The sequence below is a fragment of the Hyaena hyaena genome, unplaced genomic scaffold (assembly GCF_003009895.1).
Source record: "Hyaena hyaena isolate Hyena2069 unplaced genomic scaffold, ASM300989v1 scaffold_1808, whole genome shotgun sequence".
Taxonomy (NCBI): domain Eukaryota; kingdom Metazoa; phylum Chordata; class Mammalia; order Carnivora; family Hyaenidae; genus Hyaena; species Hyaena hyaena.
This window is the reverse complement of record NW_024082445.1, coordinates 119,711-128,395: the sequence shown is the minus strand read 5'-3', so window position 1 is coordinate 128,395 and position 8,685 is coordinate 119,711. Positions and strand designations below refer to the sequence as shown.

The 8,685-nt window shown below is 33.8% G+C and overlaps 1 pseudogene; it reads right to left on the bottom strand.

The window, feature by feature from the left end:
* Nucleotides 1-3,909: 3,909 nt before the first annotated feature.
* On the bottom strand, nt 3,910-4,437 carry LOC120226721 (annotated as a pseudogene).
* Nucleotides 4,438-8,685: the final 4,248 nt, after the last annotated feature.

Genomic DNA, 8,685 nt, shown 5'->3' with positions numbered 1-8,685 from the left:
AGATATTTGCTTAGGTTTTACTAAACTTCAAAGATGAATATCAATAATGGCAAAACTACATGACTATAATTACTATTATAATCAATGTGAATTTCAAAGCTACACATTTAGTCTGACATTTCTGAAAATACCCATGAAGTTTTATAATATAATTTTTGATATTGTATATTATATATTGCTCTCTACCGTATAAGTATATATGGTATACAGAATCATTATTTTGATATAATTTAAATACCAAGGGATCAAAATTTATCTATTAGTTGCTTGGTTTTATACAAGTGTTTTTTTTTTCTTCCATATTCCATTAAGGTTTTATTTTCTTAAAAGAGTAACTTGTATGCATTTGTTCATTCTTGTTCTTTTTGTTGTTACTTCCATATCAGGGTTTCTCCTTATAAAATGAAAGTGATTCTTCTATAGGCTTAGCAAATAATTGTATTCTATAAACATAGGGGGATATTTTTGTTGTCTATTCCATGGACTTTGAGTAGTACATATGCTTCTATGCCATAAATCCTAAGACTAAATTGCAGTTTCCTCCCAAGTGAGATGAAATGGATTTGAATTGGAGACCAGAAAAGTCAACTACTGTGCTATTTGTTACAGCTAGCCAACTTTGTTCAATTGAAGCAACAGGAATGTGTTGAAAACCAGGCTGTTTCCATAAGGTCATTATAAAGCTTACTCTTGGAATTTCAGTGGAAATTTCAAAGAATCCCCTATGAAGCATGGATGCATCATTCCAACTAAGGTAGCAATCTTCTATATATCCACAGCTGAGCACAGCAACTTTTGATATTTGAGGATTTTTGAAGACTTTGACATAAGATCCACTGGCTATAAATTTTGGATTTTCTTTTAATTTTGTTGCTTATTGTCAAATATAGAGACAACTTTATTTTTATAAATATTATAAAGAAGGATATTTTCCAACAAATAACTTTATTTTTATCAATCATTGAGAGAGTATATGGGAAAAAAGCATGAGTCACTACCAAAAAAAAAAATTTTTTAAAATTTTTTGAAAGTTTTCATTGTGGCACCAGAAAAAGAAACACTTTCTCTATACTCTGTGATGTATATTCTGTCTCAAAGACTAAAATGATCAAAATGTAGGTTCACAATATAAACAGAGTTTAGAAACTTACAGTAAAATCTGTAGGCCACAAAGTTGTGTGTATCAACTTGTATGCATCATTTCACTGTAGAGACTTGAAAGTCTCTAACATTAATTTAAATGCCTTTTTATAGTTTTAACTATATTCCAAGCTAGACAACATGAAGACCTAATGCATGAACCAAGAGTCATATTTTTGAGAAACTCAACAAGTAAATATCTAAAAAAAAAATCAATGGCTATAATTGATTGCTCTTTTATGTAGGTCTAACTTCAAAATTATAGGCAAAGTTGTTTAGATGTTGCATCTACTTTATTGCTTTTTTTTTTTTTTTTTTTTTTTTGGTAAATCCCTCCCAGCATATCTCTGTTTGCCTTTCAGGTCACTGTTTATAGTAACTGAGCAAGTAGAAAAAATGGCAACTAGAACAGTGAGCAGATGGCTAACACACTCCCCTCCATGCGACTCCTGCTAACATAGAAGTCTGCTCAAGACTACATGGTAAATAGTGTTTATCATAGGTGGGATCATTAGCCCTTTAGCCCCTTCATTAGTTCTTTGACCCCTACAGTTCAGCTTTAATGAAACCATAACTTCCCATTCCTGAGGCCTCTGTACTATTCCTATAGTTCCCTGGTAATGGTATGTGTTGTTTACTGCAGCTACATTACAGAGCTTTGTACTGCAAGCCCCTAGCATTAGCCACACACAGTTGTGGGTCTTTGACACACACTGGTAAAGTTCTGCAATGAACTGTGCTTATTAGAGCCCACCAGGAAGGAGAGCTTCTTAGTATAATTAGCTCCCCTGAGAACAATGGCTGTCTTCACAGCTGGAAAGCTAGAAGAAATTTATTCTCAAGTATGGGAAACACTGAAAAGGCACCTGTAATTAAATTTCTTTCTCTTGTTTTCTTTCTTATTTGTAGTTTGGGTTTTGGTTTTTTACTTTTCATCTCCAACTTGATAAGCAAAATATAACAGCCTAATTTGGCAATTACAAATACTACCTACTAAAGGTTATTTCTTTAAGTGCTCTAAGACTCACCTTGCTTTTATCTTTTCGTGAAAATTCAGTAGATAAATATTATACATAGGTATATACACACAAAACATGGAAAAAATATAGCTGTTTGGAATCTCCACTATGTAGACAAAATGCTTAAATAGATTACTTTTTATATAGGACATGTTTCTGGATTTTCCACCGAAGCATGGTCTTGATTTTGGTCTGAGGCCTTTCTCCTATCACTTCTGATTCCCCTTTGATATTTTCCTTTCCTTTCTCTGTCTGTGGTTTTTCACTCTATCATTCTACTACAGACTTCCCGTTGATAGCTGACAGTCTGTTGACTTTTGTTATGAATATACTAATTATCGTCTTAATGGTCTCCAACTTCTCTCAAGTGGTACTAAACTGTGTAAGAAATGCATAGCAGGTGCTGGCAACAGCATATTATCACAAATGTGAATAACTACAACTCAGTTGACTTGATGGCCTCAGATTATATTTCACATTCATATGGGAGTATGAGATAGGGTCTTATACTACATCCATTCTAATGTGCAAATATTTATCTAGTAAATGGCCATCTCTTGAGGCAGAACACTGGTTTATATATGGAACTGGGATTGTAATGAAGATCTAAGCAGTCCTTAGTTCATTTGTCTAGACTTGAGAAAAAGCATGATTTGAAGGTAACTGGGGAACAGAAATGCTAATAACTATGGTAATTAAAATTATCTTGCAGTTGGAGTTCTTTCATAAACATCTTACTGAGTCAACTATGAAAACAATAGAAGGCAGTCTGTTCAAATAGCTGACACTATAGCTTCAGAATCTCTGAATCTGAGGTTTTAAAAAAATCTACAATAAAGTCAAGATTTTTTTCTCCCTAATTTTCCTGCTCCGAGGCTATATTTGTACAACACAATCAACCCTGCTGTTTCAATCAAGTCAGTGAGGAAAAAAAGAAGTCAGGAGAACCAGATGTTTCACATTTTGTATATGAAACAGCTGGTTGATTGTCTGAACTTTTCATTTTTGAACTAATCTTGCTGTCATAATATAGAAACATTCTGAAAACTAATGTCTTTGCTTGTGAAATGTAAATAGCTCCCTTTAGAGGCATGGTATGGGCTTAGGTACCTTAGAATTAATAGGAAATAGTTTAGGTTGGGTAAAATTCCACTTATAGATAGCAAGGAAGAAAACACAAATGACATTCAAGGAAAATTAAGTTTCAACAGTCCTGCTACAAATTTTATCTTAAAATCTCTTCAGCTGCACAATGTCTTACTGCAGTAAAGAATTAACTACTATTTTTTTTTTATTTTTAAAAGATTATGAAAGATCTTTCCAGTTATGGAATTATTTGAATCATTGTCGTATTAAAATTCGGGTCTAATTTTAAAGTAGTTATCCCTTTTACTATTACAGTTTTGTATTTAAGTAGGATTTTATATATCTCAAGTAAAATGTTTTTTTTTAAAGCATTCTGCACTTAGTCCCTTAAATAAAGCAATTTCAACATTACAGAAGTCTTATGTTAGCAAATTACAATACTATAAACAAATATGTCCATGGCAAAGACACAATAAAGTTAAATAAATGTTATCACTAGTTTTTCTAACAGACTTATTTTGGTCTATAAACACACAATGCATTCTAATTTCTGAATCTTTGCTCAAATTTTAAGTCTTATATTTACCTATCCAGTATGTACCTGTACCAAGTGAACTAGTGTAATAATTATCTTGATATTTCTATTTTTTTCCTGACTATGGACTTATTCAACAGAAAAGAATCTCCAACTTTCCTGAGGTGGCTGACCACATGCACTACCAATCTTCCTCTAAACTGGAATTCAGTTGCTGACCTAGCCCACGCCCCAACTTTTGTGGAGGCCCCAGGGGGCACAGCACTTCCGCTGCAGGTGTCTCCGTCAGCTTCCCCTCATGTGAGTCTTACAGGTCGCTCTCCCTCCAGACCTTTGAGCCATGGCCTGCCAGTCTTAGGACAGCTATGGCACAGAGTGACAGGCTCAGTCTCAGAGCAAGGTGGAGGCAATCATGGAGACACTGAATACCCTCACTGGGAAGGTGTCAGTAGTAATGTCTTCAGGCAAACTGTTTACATAGCCTTGTGATTTGAGACACCGCAAAGCCTTCATAATGTGAAGACTGGGGACATTCTGGTCTCTCAGTCAAGGTGTTTAGGCATGGGGACATCTTTTTTGGCCATCATCACTCTCTCCTTATGAACTCTTTCTTATGAAAACGAGTTCATAAATGGCAATTCAGTTCTTCTTGGACATCAACCTCTCAGCAGCTGTTATCTCCAGAGCCAGGGCTGGAAAGCTTATCGGATATTTCAATGCAATATTTTGCCTCCATTTTTTAAGAATACATCAGTAAAATATTTAAAAATGGTTATACAAAATGTATTGTGTCAGGCACTTTTAGAATGTAATAGTGTGTGCATAACACCTGTTTAAGTAATAACAGTCTAAAACATTAAATAAATATAATTTGCAATGCAAATAACAAATACTTGTAATTTTTAGGAGTTGATTATCTCATGCTAGAGGCAAGTAAGAAAGTACATACTGAATAAACTAGTTATTAACAGTGAGTATAATTTGGAAAAGTGGCGATGACATGACATGCCAGGAAGACAGAACATAGGCACACTGGAGAGAGAGCATGATCAGAAATGACCCCTAGATCTATTTCTAGAACCCATAGCACCAATAGCAAAGGGCACAGGCTACTGATAATTTTTGTAGCATAGAATGCATTTAGTAAGAAGATGGAATTCAATGCAATATGTACTTTGTATGATAGAGGATATGTTACGACTCATTCTTTCTTTGCTGGCTGTTATAGCTTGAATTATGCACCCCTCCCCCCAAAAAAGTTATGTGGAAATCCTAACCCTGAGGAGCACAGATCATAACTTTATTTGAAAATAGGGTCATTGTATATATAATCAATTAAATTAGAATGAGACCATTCTAGAGTAGGGCTGGCCCTAATCTAATATGACTAGTGTTCTTATAAGAAGATGGTCATGTGAAAAAAAGACGCCTAAGAGGACTGCCATGTAGAAATAAAAACAGATCGGAATTATTTGGCTAAAAGCCAAAGAATTGCTGGCAACCCTCAGAAGCTAGGAAGAGGCAACAAAGAATTGTCCTGCTGGTTTCGTGGGAGCATGGACCTGCCAACACTTGATCTCAGGCTTCTGCACTCCAGAAGATAATGAATTCTCATTGTGTTAAAGCCACTCAATTTGTAATTTGTTGTGGCAGGCCTGGCAAATTAATACATTGGCTATACAATACCACACGATGGGCCAAAGTTTGGCAACAAATGTCCTTTGCATATGGCTGCAGGGACTACAAGAAATTAGAATTAATTTTTCTTAAAAAAAAAAAATAACCCAAGGGGCACCTGCCTGGCTCAGTCAGTAGAGCATGTGACTTGATCTTGGGGTCATGAGTTCAAGCCCCAGGTTGGGTAGGGAGTCCTACTTAAAAATCAAAACAGAAGTAATTTTTCTTATTGGTTGGTCCCATTTAGTGCTCTTTTAATTAAATTCTACTTTGGGAAGTCAAGAGATGTAACTTGAGAAATCACTGAAGTGTTACATCATCATTCAAATGATACTGGTCAACTATAAGTAAATAACTTGTGTGCATTATACTATCTAAAATACCAGTACCTAAATATAAATGTATGTTTGGATACACAGATAAAGATAAATTAGTATCTGAATTTAGGCTTTTTATGACATTGCGACAGAACAACCAAGAAAATACTGAAGTTGATTTATGGAGGGTGATTTTAATAACATTTTTATTAATAAGCACAGATATGTTTGTCCACATGTAAATATTCAGTTTAATTGCTACCCTTACAAATAAAATATAGTGGGACCATGAAACACAGATTTTAAAAAAAGGTCTACAACAATGGGTTACAAAAGAAGTCTTGGGAGAAACAGGACACAGATCTGTAAAACAAAGCACTAATTTTTTGAGATCACTTATCTTAAATAGAAAAAGAACGGAGTGAAAAGAGAATATTCATATTGTTGATGAATGTTTAGGACAAATCAAACCTTCACATTATCTCCAAAATTTTGTGTTAGTAAATATGTATTTAAAATTGATTTTTAAATAACATAAACATTCATTAATATAAAGTGTATAAATCACATAGAATAGAAACCTTATGAAAATCTGAAGTATGGTAAATTTAAAAGTTTTAAAAATAACTTCAGAATGAAAGTAATAAAAATATATGTTGTATATACCATAACTATTACAAAAGAATATTACTCAGCCTAATGAAAGAACAAACTCTTGCCATTTTGACAACACGGATGAACCTCAAGGATTTTATGCTAAGTGAAATAATTCAAAGAAATATTGTATGATGCCTTTTATAATGGTAATCTAAAATGAAAAAATGAGTAATCTAACTTTATCCCTAAAGAAACCAGAAAAAGAACAAATGGAGCCCAAAGTTAGTAGAACAAAGGGCTCCATTTCAGAATAGAAATAGACACTAAAAATGAAACAAAACAGATCAATGAAACAAGGAGCTGGTTCTTTGAAAAGATAAAATTAATAAACCCTTAGCCAGACTCATTAAGAAATAAGAGGACTAAAAATCAGAAATGAAAGAAGTCACAACTGACACCACAGAAATATGAATTAGGACACTGAAAAATTATATGCCAGTATTGGACAACTTAGAATAAATGGATAAATTTCTAAAAACATACCTTCTGAGACTAAATAAAAAATTTAAGAATCCGAACAGACTAATTACTAGTAACAAAGTTGAATCAGTAATGAAAATTCCCAGCAAAACTCCAAGACCAGATGGCTTTACAAGTAGCTTCTAGCAAACATTTAAAGAGTTAATACCTATCCATTTCAAACTATCCCAAAAATACAAGAGGAAAGAAAACATCCAGAGTCAGCTATATGGTCAGCATTACCCTGATATGAAAACCAAAGACACTACAAAAAAAAAGAGAACTACAGGCAAATATCCTTGATAAATATAGATGCAAAAATCCTCAACAAAATATTAGCAAATCACATTCAATGATACATTAGAAAAATCATATACCAAGTTCAAGTGGGATTTGACCCTGGGATACAAAGATGGTTTAATATCTGCCAAATCAATGTTAAACACTATATTAACAAAATGAATGATAAAAAACAGATGATCATCTCATTAGATGCACAAAAGCATTGGGGCGCCTGGATGGCTTAGTCGGTTAAGCGTCGGACTTTCGCTTAGGTCATGATCTCGCGGTTCGTGGGTTCGAGCCCCGCTCGGGCTCTGTGCTGACTGCCAGCTCGGAGCCTGGAGCCTGTGTCTGTGACTCCCTCTCTCTCTGACCCTCCCCTGCTCATGCTCTCTCTCTCTCTCTCCTAGAAATAAATAAAACATTAAAAAAAAAAAGATGCACAAAAGCATTTAACAAAATTCAACATCCTTTCATGAAAAAAAAAAAAAAAACCTCCTGACAAAGTGGGTTTAGAGGGAATGTAGCTCAACATAATAAAAGCCATATATGACAACCAAAAGCTAATATACTCAGTGGTGAAAACAGATATTTTCCTCTAAGATCTGCACCAACAGATGGATGTATACTCTCATCACTTTTTTGCAATATAGTCCTGAAGTCCTAGCTATAGCAATCAGACAAGAAATAAAAACTATCCAAATTGGTGTAGAAGACGTAAAATTGTCACTATACACAGATGACATGATACTACAGAAAATCCTGAGACTCTAAAAAAAAACTTAAATTAAATGAATTCAATAGTTTCAGAATATAAGACTAATATACAGAAATTTATTGCATTTCTATAAATGAATAATGAAGTAGCAAAAAGAATCTAAGAAAAACAATCCCCTTTATAATAGCATAAAAACAATACCTAAGAATAAATTTAACCAAGGAGGTAAAAGGCCTTTACTTTTAAAACTGTAAGACATTGACGAAAAGAAATTGATGATGACACAAATGGAATGATATATCATGATCATAGATTGGAAGACTATTGTTAAACTGTCCATACTACCCAAAGTAATCTACAGAGTGAATGTAATCCCTATTCAAATATCAAAAGTATTTTTCACAGAACTACAAAAACATAATCCAAAAATGTATGGAACTACAGAAGATCCCTAATAGTCAAAATGATCTTAAGAAAAGCAAAGCTGGAGGTAATACAATTCCAGATTTCAAGCTATACTACAAAGCTGTAGTAATCAAAGCATTATGACACTGTCAAAAAGTAGACACATTGATCAATGGAACAAAACATAGAGCCCAGAAGTGAGCCCACACTTAGATGGTCAATTAATCTACAACAAAGGAGGAGAGAATATACAAGGGAAGGAAAGATGGTCTCTTCAATAAATGGTCTCAAGAAAATGAAACAGCTACATGTAAATACATACATACATAAGAATCTGGACTACTTTCTTGGTAGATTAAAAATGGATTAAAGGCCTAAATGTAACTTGAA